The sequence below is a fragment of the Erinaceus europaeus genome, chromosome 11 (assembly GCF_950295315.1).
Source record: "Erinaceus europaeus chromosome 11, mEriEur2.1, whole genome shotgun sequence".
NCBI lineage: Eukaryota > Metazoa > Chordata > Mammalia > Eulipotyphla > Erinaceidae > Erinaceus > Erinaceus europaeus.
The window spans coordinates 22,313,924-22,329,514 of NC_080172.1; the positions used below are offsets into that span (position 1 = coordinate 22,313,924).

The window sequence follows — 15,591 nt, forward strand, 5'->3', positions numbered from 1 at the left end:
TCCTTCTGGATATATTTGAGCAATAGTATTATTTGCTTTGTGACCCTTCTGGCTGCCAATTGTAAAATTATGTCATAGAAATGGATACATACTTCCTGGCAAGAGGATATACACAGAATTTATCAAATGTGACATTAAGTTACTTAAATGCAAGTTGAATAACGAAATAAGGGCTGGGGAGATGGCATAATGGTTATGTAAAATACTCCCACTCTTTGAAGCTCTAAAGTCCCAGGTTCAATCCCCAGACCCAACATAAATTAGAACTAAATAGTGCTCTGGTCTATCCTCTCTCTCTTTCTCTCCCTCCCTCTCTCCTCTACTTATCTGCAATCTATCTATATTTCTGTATCTCTTTCTATTTAAATATAAACTTTTAAAATAATAATTAATTAATATATAGAAGTCTTGGAACTGGGTGGTGATGTGCCCTGTAGAATGCACATATACCATAAATGAAGATCTGCAGAAGAGAGATTTCTTAAGGGATGGAGAGGCTTTGCATGTGTCTCTCCTTGTCTCTGTTTCTCTCTTCCTCTATTTTTCTTTGCCTTATTTTCTATCAAAAGAAAAAAAGTAATATCAGCATGCATGATATCCCCATTCTTGTTCTTCGCTCCAGGGTTGCTTTAGGTATTTTCTGTTCCCAGATAAACTTTTGTATCTTTTGGTATATTCCATTAATGGAATCTGGTGGGGTTTTGATAAGAATTGTGTTAAATCTGTTTGTGGATCTGGGAGCATAGTCATCTTGACAATGTTATTTCTTCCAATCAATAAACAAGGTTTCCCTTTTTTTTTTTCTATTTTCTTGAGAAGTGTCTCATAGTTTTCAATATATAGGTCTTCATTTATTAGGTTTTCTTCTAGATACTTGATTGTTTTTGCTGCTATAGTGAATGGAATCAATTTCTGGATATCTTCTAGTTTGGTTTTCACATATACAAATGTCACTGAATTTTCAATGTTCATATTGTAGATTGACACCTTCCTAGATTGCTTGATGATTTCCAGGAGTTTCCGACTGGGTTCTTTTGAATACTATCATATCATCTGCAAATAGTGGCAGTTTGACTTCTCTTCCAATCTGTATCCTTTTCATCTATTCTTCTTTTCTGATTTCTATGACCAGTACTTCTAAGACTATGTTAATAGTAATGGAGACAGTAGGCAACTCTGTTTTATGCATGACCATTGAGGGAAAGCATACAAGTGAATACATTTTCACATACTTCGTACCACATTGGATGTGGAAGAAAAATGGTTAAAATAATCATGAAGCCTAGAGTTCCATGTTTCAGTCTACTAGGGCTGAAAGAGTGAGCAGACAAAGTGGTGCTTTCAATCTTTTAATTATCCATTTTTTTATCTACAGAATTATTTCTGGGACTCCATCATGACTGCACAACTATTGCTCCAAGAAGTCATTTGACGTTTTAAATTTGTAAACTGAATTCTAACGCTGGGCTTAAGTTGTTAATGTGTTTCTAATAATAATTTTTTGAAATATTAAATCACCCATAATCTAGAAAAGGGAAACCAGAAGCAACCGGTCCTGTCAGTATCAAGATAGAGTTATTTTAATATAGGATTAAATTACATAAATCATGATGGAGCCTTGTATGGATGGTATTTTCAAAGTAAACCAAGATCTCATAACTTTATTATAATAATAATTATCTATTGCCTTCTCAAACCTTAAGACAGAGAGGAACCATCCTCATTCTCTTTAAAATCTGTACTTCTCCTAGTCCTGGAACCTCTGGGGTTTTGCTTGTTTCTCTTCATGCTTCTCTTGATCTTTTTGATACTGTATCTGTTGACCTCAACCAAATCAGTGCAACCAGTGCCACCTCACCATGTTTCACGTCAGAATTTGTCCAGAGATGCCAAGCATTGGATGTCAGTCTTCCAGCTCTAATACTCTGGTGAGACTTTCCTAGCAAATTTTGGTTCAGGTCATTAAAATCATTAACATGGAAAATGAGCTCCTCAAACCAATGGAACTATAATTCATGTCACTTGTGCAGAATCATAAAGGCTTTTGAAGATTGAAGAGCATGCTCCACGTGATTAATATACTTTTATAAAAATAAGGCTTTTATCAATCTTCCTTAAAGATTTGCCTTCCTTCATTTCTCCTTTCCTTCCTTCCGCTCTTCTTTTATTCCTTCTTTCATTTTCCCCTCCTTTTCCATTAACAGCCTATAATAAAGTTTTGAATTGAAAGATTAGTGTGAGGATCAGAAAATGCAGACACATTTCATGGCATCATGAACAAATTACATGACCAAATAGTATAAAACAAAATTGTGTGCAATTGTTTTATTTTTGTTATCAAATTGTTCTTCAATGCAGTAGAGGCAAGGCTCAAACTTGAGTTGAACATATTGCAAAGCAGTGCACCATTCAAGCTGGACATCAAGTATGTGTGTATGTGTGTGTGTGTGTGTGTGTATTTTACACACACACACACACACACACACACATATATTCATATGCTCAAATTCAAATCACTAGTCCATAGCAGTCTTGGATTTGATGAGTAAAGGTCATTATTTTTTTCCTCTTGATCAAGGGAACAGATAGATCTAAATATCAATATTTAGAGATGCCTAGAGTTTTTATTTCATGGACACTGAATTAAAGTCCACAAAACTGAGATCTTCCAGCAGAGATGTACATTTGGTAACTTGAGCAATGATCCCTGCACTTTGACTAAGACAATAGGCTAATGAAGCAGAAACTAAGGAATCTGTTCCATAGTATAAACAATGAAGTCATATCCCTAGAAAATGTTAATACTAGAGAAACTCATGAAAGGAATCTCAGCCTTACAGACTATGGGTCATAATAAGTTAGATGAGGAGAACTGACACATTCATAATGGTATTGTAGACTAAATTACACATTTTAAGAAATATTGGGCTGAGTACTGGTGTACATGGCAGAGCACACATGTTACTATGTGCTAGGACTTGGGTTCACACTGCCTTTCCCATGTATAGGAGGCAAGACTCAGAAGCAGTGAAGCAATACTGCAGTTTTGTCTCTCCTTCTCTCTCTCTCTCTCTCTCTCCCTCTGTTCCATCCTCTATATCACTCTTCTCTTCTCAATTTCTCTCTACCAACAAGAGACAAAAGATGGAAGAGAAATTGGCTGCTGGGAGTGATAGATTTAGTTTGAAAATTCCAAACAAGAATAAATCTAGGTGCAATAAGACAAAAAGAAAAAAAGAAGAAAGTATAATATCGTTATCAGATAGATGAAAGAAAACAATAACAAGAATAGATAATTAGCAAAAACAACAAAGTATAAAGTATGAAGGAATTATATCCATGTAATTGGTATCTACAAATATGTAAAACAAAATAAAGGAGTTGAACAAATATTCAAAATTATAAACCAAAAGATTACCCAGAATGTTTTTTAATGAACCTACATACTGCTTCCAGTATTTTCCCTAGCTATGCTGAACAACTAATCTACCTATCAGTTGAGATAATAATTAGTAAAACTATTAAATGAAAGGTAAATAAAAGAAGACTCATGAAAACTTCTAGCAGAAGATACAAAGTGGAAAAACTTAAATTAAAATCACATATGTCAAATTCACTCTTGAGGCTGAAGTAGCAATGGAGAAACAAATTTAGTATACTCAATAAAAGAGAATCACAAAAGTTGATTCTACCGAAATTGACTGCAGGTGTCAAATTTATAGGAAAGAAAAGCCAGTCGTTAAGTATTAAAGGACATAGCATATTGTTTTCATTATCCCTTCTTGAGAAATCTAGGTTCATCAGACTAAAACCCACAGTTCACTTCTGATAATTTATTACAATCTGAGACTTAATACTGATACTGAAGTGAGTGATGATGACAGATAGAAGATAGGTGATAAATATGGATAGGCATATGATAGATGATAGATGCATACATAGGTAGATGGTAGATGGTAGATGATAGGTAGGTAGGTAGATAGATAGATAGATAGATAGATAGATAGATAGATAGATAGATAGGTGATAGATAGATAACACAACAATTGCATTTTCTCCAGGCATAACACCACCCATGTAATGTTGTGGTTCAAATGTGGGATATGCAAATGCAAGACAAATTCCAATCTAGTGAGCTACTTAAATATTGTATGCTCCCAACCTTACTATTGTAAAAAGACCATGTAAACACACTGGGACAGTGCAGAAATGAACTGAATTAAGTAACTCTGGGAACAGCATTGTCACTATGTACACTAAGTACCCCCTGCAGGATCAAGGGAACTGTTTATTAATATAATGCTTCATTTAGCAAATTTACTTTTCTACAGAGTTGTGTCAATTCTTTGGAAGATACTTGATGTGATTCTTTATGACTCAGCAGAGATGCAAATATATTGTGGGTGATGTGAGCTTGATTTTCACTGTCAAAGAATAGAGTTATAGATAAGAAACTTGCTGGACTGCAATCAGATATAGAAGAATAAATTCATTATTTTGACATATATAAAGAAAAAACAGGATAGGCAGGTGTTAGCAGCGGGTTAAGCGCACATGGTGCGAAGCACAAAGACCAGCATAAGGATCTGGATTCCAGCCACCGGCTCCCCACCTGCAGGGGAGTGACTTCACAGGCTTCACAGGTGGTGAAGCAGGTCTGCTGGTGTCTATCTTTCTCTCCCCCTCTCTGTCTTCCCCTCCTCTCTTCATTTCTCTCTGTCCTATCCAACAATGACGACATCCGTAACAACAACAATAATAACTAAAACAAAGGGCAACAAAAGCAAAAATAAATTTAAAAATAAAATAAATAAATTTAACAAATTTTTTTTAAAAAGAAAAAACAGGTGTTGGAATAGATGTGGTTAGATCTATAAAAGAGTACCCAGTTGCAGGATATACTTCTAGTATATAATCGCTCCCAAGACTCCTTGGAGAAGTGGCAGGTTATGTCTCTTAAACAGGGAAAATGAGAAACTGACTGCAACAACTTGTGTGACAATATATAAAAAATGCAGAAACAGAGTAATTTTTTTTTTCCATCAGGGTTATTGCTGGGGCATGATGCCAGCACTACGAATCCACTACTCCTAATATATATTGGTTTTTGTTTTTTGTTTTTGTTTCATTTTATTGGTTATGACAGAGAGAAATTGAGAGAGGAATGGGGAGGTAGAAAGGGAGAGGAAAAGACACCTGCAGACCTGTTTCACTGCTTCACCTTCCCTCACCCCCATGATTCTTTCATGGGCCCTTACACTTCGCACTATCTGAGCTTAAACAGAGTGCCACCACCAAACCTGCAACTTTTTTTTTCCATAGAGAAGGTGAAAGATACAGAAGGGAGAGGGGGAAGAAAAAGAGGGTGAAAGGTGTGTGTGTGTGTGTGTGTGTGTGTGTGTGTGTGTGTGTGTGTGTGTGTGTGTGAAAATATCTAATAGTCAAAATCAGTGGGCAAGAAAGTAGTTGGTGGCAGAACATCCTGATTTGATTCCTGATATCACATCTGAAATGACAGGACTGTGTTGGGCTGAGCTTCGTGGGCGAGAAAGAGAGACGACCAGGGACTCATGGCTGAGTGGTACACAGTTCAGTCTTTATTCATGTGGAACACAGCACAATCTATGCTATCTCTAATCACAATCTTGTCCTTATCTATCCTGAGGTGGAAGTGTCAGGTCTGAAAAGGATTATGAGGATAGGGGGCGGGGAGAAAGAAAAAATGCCAACCAGTGAGGATTAAACCAATGTCCTGGAGGCAGGGGGGTGCTCAGTCAACAGTAGCTATGCAAATAGAATAGTGTTAAGCAGGGGGCATCAAACCAATGAAACAGAAGGGGGCTTAGAAGCAGAATCCAAAAGCATACCAACAGGACAGTGCTTTTTTTTTTTTTTTCAGTTCATTCTCTCTCTTTCTGAAAATGAAGAGGTTTTTTTTGTGATTTTTTTTTTTGCTAATGCAGGTGACTCTCTCCCTAGGATTCTACTTTCCATAATAGCCATATGATTGAATACCATAGTATTTTCTTTTATTTTTTTAACTTTTTAAAAATATTTATTTATTTATATATTCCTTTTTGTTGCCCTTGTTGTTTTATTGTTGTAGTTATTGATGTTGTTGTTGGATAGGACAGAGAGAAATGGAGAGAGGAAGGGAAGACAGAGAGGGGGAGAGAAAGACACCTGCAGACCTGCTTCACTACCTGTGAAGCAACTCCCCTGCAGGTGGGGAGCCGGGTCTCAAATCAGGATTCTTTTTTTTCTTTTTTCTTTTTATCTTTATTTATTTCCCCTTTTGTTGCCCTTGTTGTTTTTTATTGTTGTAGTTATTATTGCTGCTGTTGTTGTCATCGTTGTTGGATAGGACAGAGAGAAATGGAGAGAGGAGAGGAAGACAGACAGGAGGAAGAGAAAGATAGACACCTGCAGACCTGCTTCACCAGTTGTGAAGCGACTCCACTGCAGGTGGGGAGCTGGGGGCCTAACCAGGATTCTTACGCTGGTCCTTGCGCTTTGCTTTGCACCATGTGTTCTTAACATGCTGTGCTACTGCCAGACTCCCTCAAACCAGGATTCTTATGCTGGTCCTTGTGCTTTGCACCACGTGTGCTTAACCCGTTGATCTATCAGCCGACTCCCAGTTTTTTTATTTTTATACAGTATGTATGTTTCACAAAAGGTCATTTTTAACAGAAATTATAAAATCATCGCCCACCAAAATATTATTATTATAGAATAGGCATCTCATATACCTACCTTATTACAGAGTACATGCTTTAGTGCCATAACCTTTTATACCTGTCTAATGGAAGTTCTCAGTAGAAATCATTACTCTTACATTATTAGACCTGTAAATGTGGTCTTAGAAAAAGCAGCAATCCATAAAGGTTTCACAGGCTGGCCTCTTGGAGTGCTTAGTTTTATTATATAACAATGTTGAAATGCCTTACTCTGTTATGAAGTAAAAACTGCAGCATTTAATTAAAAACAAACATCACCTCACATCACCTAACTGAAATAGCAATAATCTCATTATTATTGTTTGCTTAAGTTTTCCTTTTAAGTGGCATGAGATATTTGTGAGTTATGTATTTTCCCTTCCTGAAATGACCTTTGACTTGAAAAGCATCCAATAATCATGGTTCAAATACTGACAAATTATTGTTTTTGTCCATGTGTTTTCTCTCTGAATGATTTTTTCATTTCATTTTAACAACAATCACCTCTGGTCAGTAGAAATTCTTCTGATCTAAGTTTAAAAAAAAAATCCTTTAGTCAGAGTCAAGATTTTTGTCTGACATTTGCTATTCTGAGTCGCATTCAAGTAAAATTAATCATAATGTTTAAAGTCTATTATTAGGCTCTCTAATGTTTCAGTCATGATGCATGACAAAATACAAAGTAAAATGAAATTAGTAAAGATATATCATCACCTATGTGTCCTGAAACTCCACCCCCCTAGAACCTTACCCCACTAGGGAAAGGTAGAGACAGGTTGGGGGGGGGTATGGATCAACCTGTCAACACCCATGTCCAGTGAAGAAGCAATTATAGAAGTCAGACCTCCTACCTCTGAGTCTCAAAGAGATCTTTGGTCCTTACTCCCAGAGGGATAAAGAATATGGAAGCTTCCAATGGAGGGGTTGGGATATGGTACTTTGGTGGTGGGAATTGTATAAAATTTTACACCTCTTATCCCACAGTTTGTCGATCATTATTAAATAATTAATAATAAGAAGAAGAAGTTGAAAGATAAGAAAACACAAAGCAGAACTTGAACTGGATTTGGTGTATTGCTCCAAAGTAAAAGACTCTGGGGTGAATTGTTATGTAGAAAACTGAGAAATGTTTCATATGTACAAACTACTGTATTTTACTATTTATCATAAACCATTAAATCTCCGCAATTAAAAAATATTGTATATACCTATGTTTATAGCAGCACACTTTGTACTAGCTAAACCTGGAAACAACTCAAGTGTCTAACAACAGATGAGTGACTGAGTAAATTGTGATATATATATATATATATATATATATATATATATATATATATATATATATCACTCAGCTGTTAAAAATGATGAATTCACCTTCTTCACCCCATCTTAGATGTAGCTTGAAGATATCATGTTAAGTGAGATAAGCCAGAAACAAAAGGATGAATATGAGACAATCTCACTCATAGACAGAAGTTGGAAAACAAGACCAGAAGTGAAAACACTAAGCAGAACTTTTTGCACTATAATGTGTGCACTTAAACAGGTGCTGTATGACTTGGCCTTTTAATACCAACACTTTATCCAACAATGAACTTCATATACTTTATCAAATCCAGGGCTTTCCTACTTCAATATGACTTTTTCAGACAGATGTAGAAAGAACAAGGGAAAGACACCACAGCACTGAAGCATCTACCTGGGAAAAAGGTGTCAAAACCTGTCTCACGGGAAGGATGAAGCAGGTGCATTACCCAGCTGAGCTACTTTTCTCTGTCTTTATTCTCTGAAAATAAAAATATTTTTTTATTTTACTATCTATTCAGATCCATTGGTGTTGTGTTATTTTTATAAATATCTCAATATATTTACTTCTATTATTTAATATTTTATATTAATACTGTTTATTTCAAATTCTACCTCACTAGACCACATTTTATAGTATTTTCCTGGCCCCTTTCTCATGACTAAAATTCCAAATAATAACTAATAATGCTGGTAAAGGTCTACCACCACCACCCTGCTACTCACTTACACTTAAAAAGTTTTTTGGTTATTGCTACCAGGGTTTTCACTGGAACTCGGTCTTTGCACAAAGAATCTACTGCTCCTGGCAGCCATTTTTTTTCCTTTCCCTCTCTCTCCTTCTTCTTCCTCCTCCTCTTATTATTATTATTCATATTATAGGACATAGAGAAAGTAAGAAGGGAGGAAAGATAGAGACAGAGTGAGAGAGACACCTGCTGTACTTCCTTCACCATTCATGAAGGTTCTCCACTACAGGTGAGGAGTAGGGGCTTGAACCTGGGTCCTTGTGCACTGTAATGTGTGTACTTAACCAGGTGCTCCGCCACGCAGCCTCCTTCATTGACACTTTCTACATTACCAAGTCAAAGATTAAATTTGATTTAGGTAGAAAGACTTCATAAGGACGATGAGTGTTGTTCCCTATATTCAAATGTCTTTGTATATCCTATTAATTTTAAAATTTTATTTAAACATTTCTTGAGGATATTGTTATATACTTTCTTAACTGAGATATTTGTTCTCATTCCTACTAATGTTTGTAATACTTTTCATATCTTAAAATTATTTTAATTTAGAGGTAGATAACATAATGATTATGCAAAGAGACTCTCATATCTGAGACTCCAAAATCCCAGGTTCAGTCCCCCACACCACAATAAGCCAGAGCTGATCAGTGATCTGGTAAAAAAATAATAATTTTAATTGAAGTGAGTTTTTATAACTTTATATAAAGCTTATTTGCAGATTTATAACTATATATTTATATATGCTACATTATGCCACTGAAAGTCTAGTATCAATTAACCATTGTAAAATTGATTCCTTTACCCATTTCTTAAGTACCCTACTTTGCTTTCCCTAAAGTAACCATCATTCTATAGTCAAAGTCTAGGGATTTTTTTTATTGTTCATATTATTTGTTTATTTATCAGGCACATAAAAGTAGAATCATGTCATGTTTATATTTGCCCATTGATTTATTGCATTTATCACAATATTATCTACATTCATTCATGTTGTCCCAAATGGATCAAATCTTGCATTGTGATTTTTTTCAATCATATTTTGTAATTACATGTTGTAAATACATTAAAATCCATTTACTTTTAAATTTTTGTTTTAATCAGAGAGAAGAAGGAGGAGGAGAAGGAGAACAATGCTGCTTAGCTCTAGCTTACAATGATATTGATGACTGAACCTGGAACCTCAGTGTTACAGGCAATAGAGTCGTTTGTATAACTATTATGCTATCTCCTCAGCCCCAAATACTTTTATGTATTTATTTTATAAACTTTGTATTGAACTATAATTTTTAACATGCCACTCAATAATTCCGAATACTCTGTGATATACAATTAATGATACATTCTTCTTTCCAACATTTATACTCTTTATTTAATAACATGTTTAGTGATAACTGCATTTCTAGAAAAAAAAAAGAAGAAGTTAAATGGAAATAGTGGTTTTGGGACTGGGTGATGACTTAGTAGAGTTCAAACATTAACATGTGTGAGAACCATAGTTCAAGACCCCTGTCCTTACCTGCACAGGGAAAACTTCAGAAGTGATGGAGCTGCAAGTATCTCTCAGATCTGTCTCTCTCTGTCCCTTTTCTTTGTCTCTCTCTCTCCATCTGATTCTCTCTCTCTCTCTCTCTCTCTCTCTCTGATTTCTCCATTTTGTTCCATGTTTGAGAATTCAATGCTTTATCCAATGTGCCACCTCCCGGACCACAACTTGAAATCTTTTGTGTCTTCTTAAATTGCTTAATTGATTATCTTTCCTCCTTGCATCCTGGTAACCTCTGTCATTCACATCTGCCAAATCCTGTTCAAATTCTAATCCCCCATTTTCTGCCAGCACCTTACTTCATTCATTGTAAAAGGACCACAATGGTTAGTTTACAATGGTAAAATCAGTCTCATAGCATGATAGCTATAATTATATGGATTAGCATAATAATTGTTAGTCAATTAATATGTTCAATACAAGTTAGCAATTATCTTGAAATACACAGAATCAATAGTTTGCATGTGAGTTCTAGAAACTTTATCTGGAGACAAAATAAGTGAAATTGAATTCTGATTTAGCCAATTAATAGCTGACTGATTTGGGTCAAGTTATTTCTCTCTTAACTTCAAATTTGTATGTGTAAAGTCTGTAGAGCGATGAAAACACAGAACATTCTGCCATTAAATTTTAATTGTTTAATTTTTAACTTTGAAAACAGTCTTTAAAATCATTAGGGAAGAAATGCTCCAGCCATTTTTGGTGTTATAGTCATAGTCTTTGATCACGCTTTCTCTACTTAATAATATCTACTCATAATGTCTATTATGCTGAACAAGCAAGAAAATTTTGTGACCATACCAAAAGCCTAGTGCATGTAGGGAAAAGACAGCTTGATTCACAACAGCCTAGAAAAATTAGTTTTGACCATAAATTGTATAGGGTGAAAAAGAATCAAAATTACTTAGTTCAAGTTTCACTTTTTAAAAACTCTTTTTTTAGTTTCAAGTTAGTAAAGGGAAAAGCTGAAAAAGTATAAACCATACTGTCTCCTGCTATTTTTTTCTAACATGAAACTAAGATTCTGCATATCATTTTCCCAATTTCAGGCAATTTTAGAGCCATGAAAATATAATTGAGCAACTAAACTGGTAAAAATAAAAGAAACTCAAATCCAACTTATTTTTACATGTGGTAGCATCTCTTACTTTATCCTCGTTTCTAACCAAATGATAACACATATTTTTTAAATACAGATCAAATCAGCTTACAGAGGTAAAGAGATACTGACAAGTATAGAAATAAAAAGAAAAATAACTTGTTGGAAACGAGAGAGAGAGAGAGAGAGAGAGAGAGAGAGAGCATTGCAGAACCAATTCACCATGTGTGAAGCAGCCTGTGGCATGTGGGGAGCTGGGGGCTTGAATCTGGACCCTTGAGTGGGTCCTTGCACTCAGTACTACATGCAGTTAACCAGATGCTCCACTTTCTAGTCCATAGAACATTATATGTTCTTCAAAGACACTTACTACTAAAGGTTGATTTTTTTTTTCTTTTTTCAGAGTAAGGGCCTCACTTGTGTATGATGGGGTGGGGAGAGAGAGAGAGAGAGAGAGAGAGAGAGAGAGAGAGAAGAGCCCATAGTACAGAAACTTCTCATGGTACTGCTGTAACTCTCCCATGTGGTACAGGTGCAGAAGTTTGGACCTGTAAACATGATAATTCAAATGTCCTTCTTCCTTCTCCCACTGCTTACAAAAGAATTTTTTTAATCTTTTAAATTTTTGAACTACTGTTATTTTTATTTTTAATTTGTATCCCCAGACTGAGTGGACCTCCCCCCATTCTCTTTTTCTTTTTGCCCCTGGGGTTATCGCTGGGACTCAGTGCCTACACCACGAATCCACTGCTCCTGGAGGCCTTTTTTTTTTTTTTTTAATTTTCATTTATAAAATGGAAACATTGTCAAGACCATAAGGATAAGAGGGGTACAATGCCACACAATTCCCACCACCAGAATTCCATATTCAATCACCTCCCTTGATAGCTTTCCTATTCTTTATCCCTCTGGGACCATGAACCCAGGGACATTATGGGATGCAGAAGGTGAAAGGTCTGGCTTCTGTAATTGCTTCCCCGCTGAACATGGACTTCGGCAGGTCAATTCATACTCCTAGCTTGTCTCTCTCTTTCCCTAGTGGGGCAGAACTCTGGAGAAGCGGGGCCCTGGAGGCCATTTTTTCCTATTTTGTTGCCCTTGTTGTTGTTATTGTTATTGTTGCCATTGATGTTGTTGTTGTTGGATAGAACAGAGAGAAATCGATAGAGGAGGGGAGATAAAGAGGGGAAAAATAGAAACCTGCACAGGTGCTTCACTTCCTGTGAAGCGATCCCCCTACAGGTGGGAAGCCAGGGTCCCAAAGAATCTTTTTTTAATGATTAGATCCTCATTTCTTTTCTCTAAAAAATTTTTTTCTATCATCTCAGTACAAATATTACATAATTTTTGTTCTCACATAGAGTTAAAATTTTAATGTAGGATAGCTTAAGTGCAGAAAATGTCAAAGATCATACTGTGTCACTTATAATAATATATTTATTAAATGGTTAATACTTGAAAGCTTTATTATGCTACTACGCTCACAGTAAACCCTATCAGAAACATGTTTTCACACAGTAAGTGAAGTCAGAGCTAACTTTCTTTGATTTTTTTTTAATTACTCAAAAATGCTTCACTTCTTACTTAGCTTTCTAACTTCGTGATTGTGCCTTCAATACTTTGAGGATGATTTCCTGCACCTTACTAAGGAAAGAACACTTGGTCTTGTCAAGGACACACTAAGGCTTTTTGAGGGACTAGCACTGTAAAATAAGTAAAGGGAACACAGTGGTAAAGACTTATCATTTGTGATTTGCAAAACCTGAAAGATTAATTATCTGCCCTTTTCAGAAAAACAAATGTGTTGACCTATCTTAAATATTTTGCCTATATTTTACTAATGGAATCTTCACATTAATCTTTGATGTTGTTAGTAACATAACTAGTAATCAGATATATTCAATTCCTAATGCACTTTTTTTTTCTCCTCTAGACCTTCACTGAGGGTAAGTACATGCATGATTAGACCTTTAGCTCACTCTGTTCCTTAGTTCTTTTTGGTTTTTTGAGGTGAAAAATAAGAGGGGTTTCAGTATCTTTCTCTCTGGTTCTGGGGTGGTCTCCAGGGGAAAGGTAAAGGGCTGGTTCTTTCTCACTCACGACAGGGGTGACACGAAGTAAAAGACACCAGGGGACTCTTAGCGTGCCTAGAATCCTAGAATCCGTAGAATCCGTTTATTAGCAAAGTGGGCATGAGTTAAATAGAAAAGCAACGAAGGGAATTATTGTTGAAATATTTCAGAAATTACAGGTTTCTTAACGGTCGGCATGCTCCTAAGGTAGGGGGCTGGTATGACAGGAATTAATGAGATACAAGACAGTTATTCTCCATGACGCAAGCAACTTAATCATCCAAAGCTATTTGAGAGAAGCATAGGGGTTAAACCTATGTAGGGTGAGACAGAGAGAAGATGGATATCAAAAAGCCATATAGTTTGGAATTTCTCTTGTCTGGGGTCTGAGGTGTGTGATGAGGTGTGTGATAAGGTGTGTTCTTCTGTGATCAGAAGGTGACTTTGAATAAGTGAATCTGCGGCCATGTTGCCTACAGTTAATGGAGGGAAGTACTGGGGTTTCTGTGGGCCTGAGAGTCAAGAAGAAAAGAACCAAGTGAGTTTCCCCCCTTATGCTCACCTCGGTTGAGAGAGACTTACCAAGAAGTTATCTTCTCAGACCCAAGGACGGGGGTGGTTCTCCCTAAGCTCTATCAGGCTTACACATGGTCCCAACAGAGGGGGCTGTCTTGTGGAAGGCGAAGGTGAAGTAGCTTGTGCGGTGGAGCTGTCCTCTGCTAGAGCTCCTGACTCACCGCTGTTCTCGCCAGGGAACAAGTGGGTCAGGAAGCCAAACCCGCAGCCATGGCCTTTAAAGATAACCAGGAAGAGACCCATGGAGTCAGAGGTGGCCACCTACCACATTACGATCACACTGACCAGCCGCAACTGGAGAAAGTACTTGCCCATTTGATCAGGGGTGAGAAAGAGAACAATTTGCAACTTAAAGGACTGGTTCTTATGCCTTCCGGACTCTGAGAATCACTACAAGGAAAAATCCCTGTGGTGAAGGCTCTAAGATTTAGGATCTGTTCCAGATGAGGATCCACAAGCAACTCACTGACTTACACAGTCCTTCTGAGATTGCTAAACAGATTAGTTCCATCAGTATTGAGCCGGGAGTAGGAGTTGAAGTCACCACTGCAGATGCTTAAATTAAATAAATTGGTGACTTTATATTGGTGACTATTATAAAAAAGAACAAAAATGGAACAAAATGGAGAAATCATGCTTCCTGACTTCAAATTATATTAAAAGGTTATTATCAAAACTACCTGGTACTGGAACCAAAACAGATGAATGGGATATAACCAGAAGCACAGAAGTAAGGCTCTACACCTCTGAACAGCTGATTTGTGACAAAGGAGCCCAGAATATTACATGGAGAAAGGAGACTCTTATAAACAAACGATAGGAAAATTGGGTTGAAGCATTAAAAATGATTCATATCACATGTCACATACCACCATGCACAGACGTCTACTCCAAATGGATCAGGCTTAGATTAGACCAGAAACCATCAAATACTTAGAATAAAACATTGTCAGAACACTCCACAATGTGTTCTTCAGAAATGACTTTGAAGAATCAAGTCTATATGGCAAGGAAAACAAAAGTGAAAATAAACCAATGGAAAAAAACAGAAGTTTTTTTCATAGCAAAAAGGACCATCACTAGAATAAGAAGACACAATACTAAATGAGAGATTATTTTTGCATAGTCTACATAAAGACTTGACAATTAAAATATATAAAGGGTTCATAACATTTAGCAATAATAAAAACAACAACAATATAAACAACAATAAAAACATTAATGTCTTTCCTTTTATTTTTTTAAAATTTATTGAGGGGATTAATGGATGATTCAGTTTCACTTAAGTTTCTGGGTATTAATTTTCCTCAGAGGCACTTACCAATTCAGCTAGAAGTGAGATAAAATTTAGAGAAGTAGATAAACTGTAACCATGAGAATTGAAGGAATGAACTTTTTTTAAATTTTATTATTTATTCCCTTTTGTTGCCCTTGTTTTTTTTTATTGTTGTAGTTATGACTGATGCCATCATTGTTGGATAGGACAGAGAGAAATGCAGAGAGGAGGGGAAGACAGAGAGGGGGAGAG

The 15,591-nt window shown here is 36.2% G+C and overlaps 1 pseudogene; it reads left to right on the forward strand.

Annotated features, from left to right (window-relative positions):
- Positions 1 to 14,304: 14,304 nt before the first annotated feature.
- On the forward strand, positions 14,305 to 14,623 carry LOC103127917 (small ribosomal subunit protein uS10-like; annotated as a pseudogene).
- Positions 14,624 to 15,591: the final 968 nt, after the last annotated feature.